We start from the raw sequence: 14,588 nt of genomic DNA, 5'->3' as shown, positions 1-14,588 counted from the left end.
GGGGGCAGATTTGTAGCGCTAGGAAATCTGTGCGTCTGGTTCCTATGCACTTTAAAGAACGTTAGAGAAGAGGTTTTTTTTATCAAGCACATGGAAGATTCAAGGACAGATTTCAGAATGCTTGGAAATAGAAAAAAATATATATCTGTTTATCTATTATGCAAAAAAGCCTCTAAAAGGAAAGAAACTTGTTACCCTTAATAACATAGTTGGAAGCAATATGGTGGTTTTCAAAGTTAGACGGATGCTCTCAAGTGCAACTTTACACACAAGGATCTGAGCCATCCATCTTAATAAGATTCAGATCACTGATCCCAATGCCTGAATACCTCTGTTATTCAGACAGTGCAGTTTGGGCATTGGCTGCTGCACTGAAAGCACATTAAGCTTCTCTTATGTTCTCCTTGAACTTCATTTTGCAGTATATGTGTATATACGCAGTTAGGTCCAGAAATATTTGGATAGTGCCACAAGTTTTGGCTTTTTAGCGGTTTACTAAAACATATTCAATATATAGTTATATAATCAATAAGGGGCTTAAAGTGCAGACTCTCAGCTTTAATTTGAGGTTATTTACATCTTAACTGGAGTAAGGGTTTAGGATTTACAGCTGTTTAATATGTAGCTGCCTCTTTTTCAAGGTATCAAAAGTAAATGGACAATTGTTTCAAAAGCTCTTCGATTGGCTTCTCCCGCGTTAATCATCATGAGTTAAGCAGGTAAATGGTCTGGAGCAGTTCCAGGTGTGGCATTTGCATTTGGAAATTGTTTCTGTGAACCCACTAAATGTGGTCAAACTCTCAATAGAAGTGAAACAGACCAGATTAGGCTGAAAAATGAAGAAATCCATTAGAGAGATGGCTGAAATATTAAAAGAGATCAAATCAACAGTTGGTACATTTTGCAAAAAGCAGCCAAATGAATTGTGAAGTGTACAAGGCAATGCTTCCTGCTCAGAGTCAATCAAATGCAGCAAGGTTGACTGGATGGTGCTTCACAGTGTGGAAGGAAAATGACCCAAAACACACTGCGAAAAGAGTTGTTTTTTTGGGGGGGTTAAGACAAAGAATTGGAATATTCTGCAATGTCTGAGTCTATCACCAGATCTCAAGCACATCAAGCAGCACTTCACATGCTTAAGACAAAATTTTAAAAAAGTTGTCCACTACTTGGACAACTTTTTCTCATACCCCTCACTTGGCTCCCATAAAATACTAATGCTTATACTCACCCCCCGTGCTGGCGTCATTCACGCAGTGCTGGCACTCGCTCTCCCGGAGCTCCCAGGCTATTGATGCAACACGTGACGCCGGCGGCCAATCAGCATCGGCGTCACTGTCCCCGCCTCCTGTCAAATAAAGCAGGAAGAGGAAGTCCGAGATCACCTGCAGCCCAGACTTCCTTTTCATGTTCTATTTGTCCGAAGGCGGGGACAGTGACGCCGGCTCTGATTGGGCACCGGAGTCATGTGTCACAAGAGCTTCGGGAGAGCCAGTGCCGACACTGTGGAAACAGGAGGTGAGTATAGGCATTATTATTTTATTGGGGCCAAACATTTTGATGACGAAGGGGTTCTCCTAGTAGTGGACAACCCTTTTAAGGAGGAAAGACCCACAAACAAGCAACAACTGAAGTCAGCTGCAGTAATAGCCTGGCAAAGCATCACAAAGGAGGAAACCTAACATTGGGTGATGCTCATGGCTTCCAGATTTCAGGCAGTCATTGCCTGCCAAGGATTCTCTACAAAGTGTTAAAAGTGAACATTTTATTCAAGGTAAACTTGATTTGTTCAATTTCTTTTGACCCTGAGATGAGGAGGCTTTGTAGAAAAATAGCGATTAAGTGACTAACAATCGTCTATTTACACGCCCATTGGTGGTTGTTGGTTGATTCTGGCCTGTTTATACAGTCTGATGAACAATGATGGAGATATAATGATGGCCAATGCCATCACTCTGTCACAGGCAGTACCATGCTATCGGCAGCACATATACTGTTTACACCGGAGCATGTGCAGCCAGTAATGATGATTTTTAGATTTGTATGCATGTGTAAAGATCATAGCACCCAGCGAAAAAGCATTTTGCTAATTTTTGGTTTGATTGCCGATCTGTTTGGATTTGCTGATATAAAGGAACAAGCGCTGCTGCAAAATCTTGTTCGCCATTTTCTGAATATATGCTAAAGTGCTCATTGCATTCACACTGATCCCGAACTCAGACCCTGGGCCTGTATTCATTCCCATTAAACGTATAAGATGCTCCAATACAACTATATTAGGTTAGGTGCAGACAAGAGTATATTCTCTCATCCGAGAGAATCGGGACGATTATGCTAACCACGCTCTGAGCAGAGTTTGCTCAGAGTGTGATCAGTGTGATCCGATTTCCTTGGATGAGGAGAGACGTAGAAAAAAAATAATTCTTCATCTTCTCCATTCTGTGAATCCGTGAAAATCAAACGGCACTCGGATGTCATCCAAGTGCAGTCAAATGTTTTCCACAGACTCATTGACGTACATGGACGAGTGCGATCTGATAATCAGATCAAATTCGGACATACTGCAATTTTTTCTTCGGATCTGTTTGGTACAAGGAAAAAATTGGACATAGGCATAGCCCCATAGAATAACATTGGTCCGAGGGCGATCTTATGTTTTTTTGGATCGCACACGGACCAAAAATAAGTATGTCTGCAGGAGTCCTAAGTAAGTGCAATCACACCAAGTAAGAAGCTCTTCAAACTGCCAAATAGTAGCCCAAATTATTAACAAAGGTGGTGGTTCTCTACCCCTCAGCCTTTGTGGTGGGCTTCCATTCAGCAATGGTATTTGTTCCTTCAGGACCATGGAGTAAGTACAACAATAACTAATAATATGTCTGTCAAGATTAATATAGAGGAGGGGGTTCTATTAGTGGGAAAGATTGTATCAATGAATAACATTGTATTGTAGAAGACATATCAGCTCTCGTTTAGTAAATAAATGTATTCCGTTTTATATAACAATTCTAGAGAGTAATCGTTTCTTAGAAGCTGGGGCTGCATCATTTCTATGTCATTCCTACTAGAATTGGAAGAACAAATTGACAATTTAGGGTCGGAGGTGCATCGTTACAGTCTGACACTGACCAATCAATGATGAATGAGAGCCGTCCCCTTCTGACAAGTAAAATCCTAATAGCCAGTTGTTAATTTCTTCATTCATTTCCACAGGAATAAGGGTATGTTCACACAGTGCTTTTTTGCAGCATTTTTTTTGCATAAAAAGCACAGATTTTTTTGCAAGAATAACGCTGTGTACATTACATGCTTTTTTCGTGCATTTTTCATGCTTTTTTATTGGTAAAAAAAACAGCATTAACGAAGGAAGAATCGACAATCTGCATTTTAAAAAAAAGCACCACAGCTCAAAAAAAAGGAATAAGAAAAAATGGTGAGATTTTAGAAATCTGGTTTATTTTTCTGCTACTGTATAACATGGCATTTTTTCCGCACTAAGATGCATGGGAAAATCACAGCGAAAATGCAATGTGAGAACACGCGCTAACAGAGGAAAAGCACAACACAGTTACATAATAAAATGATCCAACATAATAACCCCATCACCTACACATTAGTCCATGACTGATCCAGCTTTGTCGGAGCCGCTGGAGGACCTTTACCCAATGTGCTAAGGTACTGCTACTAATAAGGCCCCAGTGCGATGATAGTGTGTCATTCTCCATCACGTCATATGACATAGAAATCTATTCTAGCACAGAGATATAGATCAGTGTGGACAGACGACTTTATTCCAATGTGTCGTTTTAGTATCAGAACAGTGCGAAATGTCAAATCACAGTGACCCTGTAGTCATCAGATCGTCTACCCAAAGCCAGCAAATGGCCATATGAAGTCTCCATAACAAAGCAATATGGCCTTAACATTGCAGATATGGTGAACAGTACAGACACAGCATCACACAACGGCTCAGTCTGAACTCGCAGACATATCACAGTGGTAGAAGCAGTAATCTCCTCTGGAAATCAGATGACAGAATCACTTCCTATCGCTCCATAGGTACAAGACAGGGATCAAAGTGAATTCAATGTCTAAGACAAGTAATCAATTCTGGCAGCGAGCAGTCACAAAGGCGCTCCGCTCTCATCAGGACAAGCGGTAGACAGCGCGGTAATGAGATCATATCTTCAAGTCACAGACACAGATCAGCCCAGAGCAGCTTCTTCTACGATTTACTGATGTAACAAATGCAGGCAATCGCTGCAATAAACCTATTACATGGAATATATCGGGAGTTTAGTGCAAAAAATGTCTACTATACGTTTATACATTTATAGGGTCCTAAGCTGTACATCTAATTGTCTACCTGCCGCTATCCAAATCAATCATGAGCTGGAATCCACTACTCGGATAACCCCTTCTCAATCACTATATTTCTTCCTAGTAGAAAAATAACACCTATACACACCTATAACACCTATGCACACCTATACACCTCCCATGCCGGCGCCGTTCCAAAGGTGTCGTCTCTAACTGTGTTTCCCAGGGATTGCCTGACACTGTTATGTCACGCAATCCCTGAAACCAATCAATGCTGGCTTCTCTCTCCCTGCTTTCAAACAAGACAAATCAGATATCTAGAGGAAGTAAAAACCGCTGCTGCTCTCTCACTTCCTCCAGATGTCAATTACATCCGAAGGAGAGTGAAGCCAGAGCTGACTGGCCACAGGGATTGTGTGACATAACAGTGTCATGCAATCCCTGGGAAAGACACTGCCGATACAGTTGAAACACGCCACAGGAGGTGAGTATAGGTGTTATTATTTCACTGGAGGAAACATAGGGATTTAAAAGGGATTGTCTGAGTAGTGGACAGCCCCTTTAAACATGTGAAATATTAAGGGCTCTCCTACATGTCTAATTTGGGCTTCCCAATTACCTGTAGAAAGAAATACTCCCTGTTCTGGGTCCTGTAATGTTATGGATTTTTTTCATACAGATGACATATTATGACATCATGAGGAAGTAGGTATTATGTCCCCCTCAAAAACCTATGTAATGTTTATGGTGAGAAATGGTGGATGGTAGAGAAGTTGTCAGAAAAGAGACCCAGGGCACATATAGGATGTTCTCATAAAGCTATATTAGGCTATGTTCACATGCAGCGTTTTTGCAGCTTTTTAATGCAAATAAGAAGCTGCATTTTTTTCTAGTACAAACAAATGTTATGAATGTCAGAGAACTCATGCGCAATTTTTTTGTCCTGACTCAATTCAGAATAGCAACTTTTTTAAAAATCTCCAGCTCGTCAATTCTTTCAGCGCTTCTGCAGCATTTTTTTTTTATCCATAAAAAGCAAAAAGGCAGAGCAAAACCGCTGGAAAAAAAAACACAGCGAAAAGGTTTTGCTGTGCTTTTGCAGTGCTTTTTTTATGAGTTTTTGGTTAACAAAGCTAGCTTTATTAAACATGTACTGTAGAAAAATTACACATGTAATGTGAACCAGAAAGAATAAAGCTAAAAAAAAATGCAAAAACACAGCAAACCTGCATTGTGAACGCAGCGTTTTTACTGTCAAGAGAGGAAGTTTTGGCTGCAGAAAAAAAACATTGCAAAAATGCTGCATGTGCACATAGCCTTAGTGTGTGAAATCAATTAAACCGCCCTACAACATGTAAAATGGGGGACCAATGAAGCATATTATCACTAATGGTGGCGGATATCTTTCCTTTTATCTTTGTGTCACCTTTGACTTTCAGACCATCAGTTTGGTTCTTTCAGACGATTAATTGATGACTGTACTCGTGCTTAATAGACAATCAATTATTTACAATTACTTATCACACAAATATCACTCCCAATTTTCAGCCACTAGGAGTCTTCCTGGAGAAGTTGGCGTACACTGCCTGTTGTCAAGTGTAATCCATATCTATCAGCAAAGACTACGAATGACAGGAAGTCAGGATGAGTCTTTGTCTCTTTATCCTTTTCTCTCATGTTTCAAAACTGCAGACAAACATAACAGAAAGCAGGCCTCAAAGGTGTTGTCCCCTTCCAAAAAACATTTTCCTATAGACTTTGCTATCTGTAAGTAAAACAGCCTGAGCTTTACTTACCTTCCTGGGGTCCAGCACTGTGTCTCCACTGCTGTCCTGGTGTCTATTGATCGGCTGTAGAGGTGACGCCACGTTGACGGTGCTGCAGCCAAATACAGAGCTCAGAGGCCAAAGCAGTAAACATTGGAAGAACAACTGAACTCAGTGATTGCATGCAATGCTCTTAAGCCAAACAACAGAGACTGAGGCAGCAGCAGAGACACAGATCTGGACCAGGTGAGGGTGAGTAAAGCATTGTTTGTTTTTATACAGATAGCTGAGTCTATGGGAAAACAACGTTTTTATGAAAGGGGATTTCCTTTTAGATTAATGCCTGGCAATCCATTGGACAATGGTAGGAGCAATGCAGTCCCAGGAAGTGAGGTATATAATGTTCCAGGACCTATTGTGCTGGCAGAATCAGTGTAGCAGGACTATGCTTTAATGTTCCAGGACCTATGGTGCTGGAAGAATCATGGTCGCAGGACTATGCTTTATATTCCAGGACCTATAGTGCTGGCAGAATCAGGGTCGCAGGACTATGTTTTAGTATTTGCCTTTTGTGTCACTAATATCACTGTATTAGCAGGCTATCCTGTGATCAATGAAGGGAGTCACTGTGGATTACTTACTTTTATTAGTTGGGGTTGCCTCAAAATGTTTCATCAGCTTGATTTTCATCTAATGAATACATGAAATTGTCCTAATTTTTTATGATTTATAACAATAGAAAGCTTCTCGGAGCGCTTACCAGGGTTCAATCAGGCATCCAGCGCTGAGGCCAGGAGAGTTTTCTGAAACCAGAGAACAAACAATGCAGTCATTATTCACACATCAGAAACACAGCAGAATTCCTCCTTTTGTATTTAGGGAGGCGAGTGATACCCCAGGGACAATAAAGGGGACAAAACTGCAATGATGAGAATGATCAAACACAATGCAGTACTAATCTCTGTAAGCTCCAATTAAAAATTATTAGCTGAAAACAATCCATAGATGCATAGATATTTTCTGTCTGCTGCTTTGTTACGAGATGGAACTGGAACAACAACATACAGTAGACGTGGTGCATGGTCCTAACATAGATGTGGTGCATGGTCCTAACATAGATGTGATGCATGGTCCTAACATAGACGTGCTGCATGGTCCTAACATAGACGTGGAGCATGGTCCTAACACAGATGTGGTGCATGGTCCTAACATAGACGTGGAGCATGGTCCTAACATAGACGTGGAGCATGGTCCTAACATAGACGTGGTGCATGGTCCTAACATAGACATGCTGCATGGTCCTAACATAGACGTGGAGCATGGTCCTAACATAGACGTGGTGCAAGGTCCTAACATAGACATGGTGCATGGTCCTAACATAGGCGTGGTGCATGGTCCTAACATAGACGTGGAGCATGGTCCTAACATAGACGTGGTGCAAGGTCCTAACATAGACGTGGTGCATGGTCCTAACATAGACGTGGAGCATGGTCCTAACATAGACGTGGAGCATGGTCCTAACATAGACGTGGTGCAAGGTCCTAACATAGACGTGGTGCATGGTCCTAGCATAGACATGGAGCATGGTCCTAACACAGACGTGGTGCATGGTCCTAACATAGACGCGGTGCATGGTCCTAACATAGACATGGAGCATGGTCCTAACACAGACGTGGTGCATGGTCCTAACATAGACGCGGTGCATGGTCCTAACATAGACATGGAGCATGGTCCTAACATAGACGTGGAGCATGGTCCTAACATAAACGTGGAGCATGGTCCTAACATAGACGTGGTGCATGGTCCTAACATAGACGTGGTGCATGGTCCTAACATAGATGTGGTGCATGGTCCTAACATAGATGTGGTGCATGGTCCTAACATAGACGTGGTGCAAGGTCCTAACATAGACGCGGTGCATGGTCCTAACATAGACATGGAGCATGGTCCTAACACAGATGTGGTGCATGGTCCTAACATAGACGCGGTGCATGGTCCTAACATAGACATGGAGCATGGTCCTAACATAGACGTGGAGCATGGTCCTAACATAAACGTGGAGCATGGTCCTAACATAGACGTGGTGCATGGTCCTAACATAGACGTGGTGCATGGTCCTAACATAGATGTGGTGCATGGTCCTAACATAGATGTGGTGCATGGTCCTAACATAGATGTGGTGCATGGTCCTAACATAGGTGTGATGCATGGTCCTAACATTGATGTGGAGCATGGTCCTAACACAGACGTGGTGCATGGTTCTAACATAGACGTGGAGCATGGTCCTAACATAGACGTGGAGCATGGTCCTAACATAGACGTGGAGCATGGTCCTAACATAAACGTGGAGCATGGTCCTAACATAGATGTGGTGCATGGTCCTAACATAGACGTGGTGCATGGTCGTAACATAAACGTGGTGCATGGTTCTCAATTTTCTGACACCACTCTCGGAAGTTGCAGATGGCACCAGGAATCATAGGAAGTTTTAAAGATATGTGGATCCTAGGAACATCACTTATGGTCCTTCTGAATTACAACTTTCACTAGGCAGACTGCATAGATTAAATAGATCTTCTAATGGTGAATTCGAGGATCAGATCTGGGCTTGCCCCCCAATCCTGTCATTCTGAAAGTCAGTTTGCTGGGAATATGCTTTGCTCGTCTACTAGATCCCAAGCTGTGTCTATTTGGTATTGTTGAGGACATTGATCTGTGGTCACACCACCAGTTAATCATGCTCCGAGAATCTTTATTCATGGCTTTGCACAGGTATTGTAAGGATGGAAGGCTCCTTCCGCACCTCCCTGTTCTCAGGGGATAAAACAAATCAATGTTACAAAAAAGTCATATGCACTAATTGAAAAGGTCATAAAAATAGATAATCTTGGCCCCTTGGAATGCCTCCCAAACCACTCTCACTCATGACGACTTGATTGATAGCCCACTGTGTGACGTCACGCAAGGAAATGAGATCAATCAAGAGAAAGAGGCTGGTACTAGGCGGGGAAACAACCTAAGGAGGCAGTGGTTTGTTAAGTGCTCTGTCGCGCCCAAAGCACTTAGTGCTTCATTTGCATATGAATGAAAATGCTAATTTCACAACAGATAGAACATATAAAGATGTTGATAGATTCACATTTCAAAGACCTGCGTGCTCATATATGTGGTTTGGGGAGGTTAATCACACTGACACTTTCCCTTTACTTGTATGCATAATGTTTTATATGAAAAGCTGAATTGGTAATTTACACAAGCACATATGTTTTTTATGTAATTGTTTTTTTATCATCCTCCTCATCTTACCTGGTTCACCTGAATTATGCTCTATGAAACGAATTGCTGCAATGTTTTTCTTACGCTTGTACTTGAACATTTTTTTAAAAGAACGATATATATAGCTAATATATAAAGCTGAATGTGTGTATGTGTGTATGTGTGTATGTCCGGGATTGGCATCTGAACCGTCGCAGCTACAGCCACAAAATTTTGCACAGTCACACGTCTGGACCCCGAGAGCATCATAGGCTATGTTGTGAGGTGAAATTTTAACCCCGCGCTTTCCAATTCACCAAACAATTTTGCCCCTATCTACATAATGGGGAAAAAATGAAAGGAAAAGTGTTGGAGGCAAATTAACAGCTGCCAGATGTGAACAAGGGGGACTTAAAGAATGAGAGCGATGGCGCCAAAGAGTATATACTGTACAGTTACTAAGGTGGGGCCCCGACATGGGATAATCACCACACCACCACGGGGATATGAACACACACACAAAATGCGCCACACACTACCACGTGCTCGAACACATATACCACCCTTAGCGCACATTTCACCACACATACACCAACCTCGCCACATAAAAGTCGAAACACAAAAGTCGCCGCTCAAAACTCGCCATGCGCAAAACTCTCCACATGCAAAACTCGCCACACGTGCTAAACTCACCTCATGGAAAACTCGCCACACGCAAAACTTGCACACGCGGAAAAATTGCCACATGCACAAAAGTTGCAACACATGCAAAAGTTGCCTCACACAAAACTTGCACATACTCAAAAGGCACCACATATAAAACTCGCCACGCGCAAAACTCGCCATGCGCAAAACTTGCTGCACACAACTAGCTACACTAACCTGTCACATGCAACTCGTCACACAAAAAGTTGCTACACGCACGTCGCCACATAAAACTCATCTCACAAAAGTCGCTACATGCATGTCGCCACACGCAACTCAACACACACAACTTGACACACGAAACTCGCCCTAAAACACACACAAGTCTGGTATTATCCTTCAAAAATAAAAATCTGATTAATAAGCAGACAAACTACAAGAGCAACAAATGTACCATATAGGAATCCGGCAGCTGTCAGTCACATGACCAGTCTATTATGTGTATGTGTGAGCTAATATATACTGCCAGGGGGTGGGCTTACTGTTGGCTGGGGATTTATCAGGCTGCCAATTTAGCTTACAAATACTGAGGTAAAAATACTGACCAAATAACGTGTGAACGAGGTCTAATACAGGAGGAGATGACATACAGATATATACTATATACAGGAGGAGATGACACAGGTATATACTATTTACAGGGGAGATGACACACAGGTATATACTATATAGAGGAGGAGATGACATACAGGTACATACTACATACAGGAGGAGATGACATACAGGTATATGCTATGTATAGGAGGAGATGACATACAGGTATATACTATATACAGGAGGAGATGACATACAGGTATATACTATATACAGGAGGAGATGACACACAGATATATACTATATATAGGTGAGATGACACACAGGTATATACTATATACAGGAGGAGATTACATACAGGTATATACTATATATAGGAGGAGATGACATACAGGTTGTGACAAAACACTCCGGGATCGCCTTTGCTGGGGTCAAAGGTCACGTGGTTTGTGCATTAAACTCTGAGGCGACAGCAGGTTTCCAAGTAGACTGACCTCAGGTCAGATTTATTAAAGTGAAAGCAAATACAGAAAACAAATCATAAAAAGAAATCCTTGCCTGTCCGGCGCTAACTATACAGATACGTTCCTAACTAACAACTGGGGGGGCTTCTCCCACCCAGCTAACATTACATAGATCATGAGCATAGCTCTCACTCACGTTTGTCTCACACAGACAGGCATTCTGTGTGCCCCAGGCTGACACCTGATTCCTCCAGCTGGTCATCTTTTAAACCTGCACTAATTAACCCATGAGTATGCTGAAGACACAGAGCAGCCTAACACACATAGGACAGGTATCTAGGCGAGATATACCTGCCCCCAACTACCAGACCGACATGACTCTTACATATCCCCCCCTCCTGCTCAGACCACTCCGGTCGAGCAAGGACACTCCCGAAACAGTGCACTCGGGATAGGGCATCGGCGTTTCCCATCTGCACCCCTGGGCGATGCTCTACTGTGAAAGAGTAGGCCTGCAGGGCAAGGAACCAGCGAGTTACCCTACTATTACGGTCCTTGTGGAGGTGCATCCACTTGAGAGGGGCATGGTCTGTGACCAGCTTAAACTTCCTACCTGCCAGGTAATACTTGAGGGAGTCGAGAGCCCATTTAATGGCTAGGCACTCTTTTTCAACCACGGCATACCTCTGCTCATGTACATTTAATTTCCGGCTGAGGTAGAGGACCGGGTGTTCCACTCCGTCCTTCACCTGGGAAAGAACAGCTCCTATACCAGTATCAGAGGCATCAGTTTGCACCACAAACTCGCTGCTGAAATCGGGAGTCACTAGTACGGGCTGAGAGCACAAAGCCCGTTTCAGGCTGTGGAAGGCCTCTTCGGCCGCTGAAGTCCACTTTACCATGACGGAATCCTTCCCTTTGGTAAGATCCGTCAAGGGGGTGGCAATGGCTGTAAAGTTGGGTATGAACCGGCGATAATAGCCGGCAATCCCCAGGAACGCTTGAACTTGTTTTTTGTTCACTGGTTGCGGCCAGCGCTGAATTGCCTGTATTTTGTCGAACTGGGGTTTAACCACTCCTCTGCCAATCACGTAGCCCAAGTATCGGGCTTCTTCAAGGCCGATGTGACATTTCTTGGGATTCGCCGTTAAGCCTGCGTCTCTCAGGTCATCAATCACCGCTTGTACTTTCTGGAGGTGAGTCCCCCAGTCCATGCTGTAAATTACGATGTCATCGAGGTAGGCAGAAGCGTACTGCCTGTGGGGCCTCAAGACTCGATCCATCAGTCTCTGGAACGTTGCTGGGGCTCCGTGAAGTCCAAACGGCATGTAGATATATTGGAACAGCCCTTCCGGTGTAGCAAATGCCGTCTTCTCTCTGGCCGCTTCGGCCAGAGGGATCTGCCAGTACCCCTTTGTTAGATCCAGGGTCGTAATATATCGGGCTTCACCCAGCCGATCGATCAACTCATCGACCCGGGGCATAGGGTAGGCATCAAATTTGGAAACCGCATTCAGTTTCCGAAAGTCATTGCAAAACCGTATCGAGCCATCCGGCTTAGGTATCAACACGATTGGACTGGACCAGGCGCTGTGCGACTCTTCAATGACTCCTAAGTCCAACATTGCCTTCACCTCCCGGGAGACGGCTTCACGGCGTGCTTCCGGAATCCGGTATGGCTTCACATGAACTGTGACACCAGGCTCTGTGACAATCTCATGTTTCACTAGCCTAGTCTGGCCAGGTTTTTCCGAGAAAAACTGTTGGTTCTGTAACAAAAACTGCTTAACCTCAGATTTTTGTCGTTCAGAGAGAGTCTCGGCAATCTGCACCTCCGGTATGGTAGGTGAGCAAACCGGACGGGGCAGATCCGCTGTTAGGGCAGCGCGGTCTTTCCAGGGTTTTATCAGATTCACATGATAAATCTGCTCTGGTTTTCTCTTACCAGGCTGGTGCACTTTATAGTTCACTTCTCCAACTCGTTCCATGACCTCAAAGGGGCCCTGCCATTTTGCCAGAAATTTACTATCCACGGTAGGGATTAGGATCAACACCCTATCCCCGGGTGCAAACGTACGGACCTTGGCGCCTCTATCATAACTTTGCCTCTGGGCTCCCTGGGCCTGTAACATATGTTCCCTAACAAGGGGCATGACAGCAGCAATCCGGTCCTGCATTTGCGCTACATGGTCTATCACCGTTTTAAAGGGAGTGACCTGACCTTCCCAGGTTTCTTTTGCGACGTCCAACAGTCCACGGGGACGACGGGCATATAATAGCTCGAAAGGCGAGAATCCTGTGGAAGACTGGGGAACTTCCCTAATGGCAAACAGCAAATAGGGTAACAAGTCATCCCAGTTCTTCCCATCTTTGTCTATCGCCTTCCGGAGCATCTGTTTTAAGGTTTTATTGAACCGCTCAACCAGACCATCTGTTTGAGGGTGATAGACAGACGTACGCAACTGGTCTATTTGTAAGAGCCTGCAGAGCTCCTTCATCACCCTTGACATAAAGGGAGTCCCCTGGTCGGTGAGTATCTGTTTTGGAATTCCCACCCGACTAAACACTTGTACCAACTCTTTGGCGATCGTTTTGGTAGCAGTGTTACGCAAAGGGATGGCTTCCGGGTAACGAGTGGCATAGTCCATGATGACGAGGATATGTTGGTGCCCACGTGCGGACCGGGGAAGGGGCCCAACCAAATCCATCCCAATTCTCTCAAATGGGACCCCAATAATAGGGAGGGGTACCAAAGGGCTACAGAACCGCGGTTTAGGCGCAGATATTTGGCACTCTGGACAGGACTCACAATAGTTACGCACCTCATTGTGTATTCCAGGCCACACAAAACAATGCAATATCCTTTCTGTGGTTTTTTGTACCCCCAGATGTCCCCCCATTATATGTCCGTGGGCCAGGTCCAGTACCTTCCGCCGATAAGGTTTGGGTACCACTAACTGTTGCACAGTGTCTTCCCCTTTTTTCTCTACCTGGTAGAGTAAATCATTCTCAAGAACCATGTACGGACACGCTAGCCTAGTGACAGGTTCTACGGGTACCCCATCAATCATTTTTACATTTTTCCTAGCCTGAATCAGGGTAGGATCTTTCATTTGTTCGCTGTGGAAGTCATCCAACTGGACTCCCAAATCGGGTAGGCAGGGTGCTGGATGGCTGTCTGCCTCCGCGTCTCGCTGAGTTTCCTCAGTTTCCTCAGTTTCCCCCGCCATAACTGAGAAGGGGAACTGAAGGTTAGATTCAATAACCTCCCCAGCAACATCTTCCTGTGGGGTCTCATCTAGGAACTCGGGACCTCCAGACGGCATGGGGGAAGGTTCACAGCTACCGTGAAGGAGCAACTGATTCTCCCATAACTGCCAGAAATGGGGAAAATCCCTACCCAGGATTATATCGTGTAACAACGTGGGAATGAGTCCCACTTTGTGTTGCACAGACCCATATGGAGTGGAAATACATATGACCGCTGTAGGATACGAGCAGGGTTCACCATGCACACATGTTACAGAAAACTTGTCAGACGGGC

The 14,588-nt window shown here is 44.1% G+C and overlaps 1 protein-coding gene across 24 annotated transcripts in view; it reads right to left on the bottom strand.

The window, feature by feature from the left end:
• The window catches only part of MAP2 (microtubule associated protein 2), a 300,805-nt gene that overhangs the window by 245,853 nt on the left and 40,364 nt on the right, over window positions 1–14,588 (bottom strand). For all 24 annotated transcript variants that reach the window (XM_077272167.1, XM_077272176.1, XM_077272171.1 and 21 more), the window contains exon 2: window positions 6,847–6,889. The gene's annotated coding sequence lies outside the window, so the exon portion shown is untranslated. The remainder of the gene's footprint in view (window positions 1–6,846; window positions 6,890–14,588) is intronic.

Source organism: Ranitomeya variabilis, chromosome 7 (assembly GCF_051348905.1).
Source record: "Ranitomeya variabilis isolate aRanVar5 chromosome 7, aRanVar5.hap1, whole genome shotgun sequence".
Taxonomy (NCBI): domain Eukaryota; kingdom Metazoa; phylum Chordata; class Amphibia; order Anura; family Dendrobatidae; genus Ranitomeya; species Ranitomeya variabilis.
Note: the sequence above shows the minus strand (reverse complement) of the source record. Positions and strands in the feature narration are given on the sequence as shown.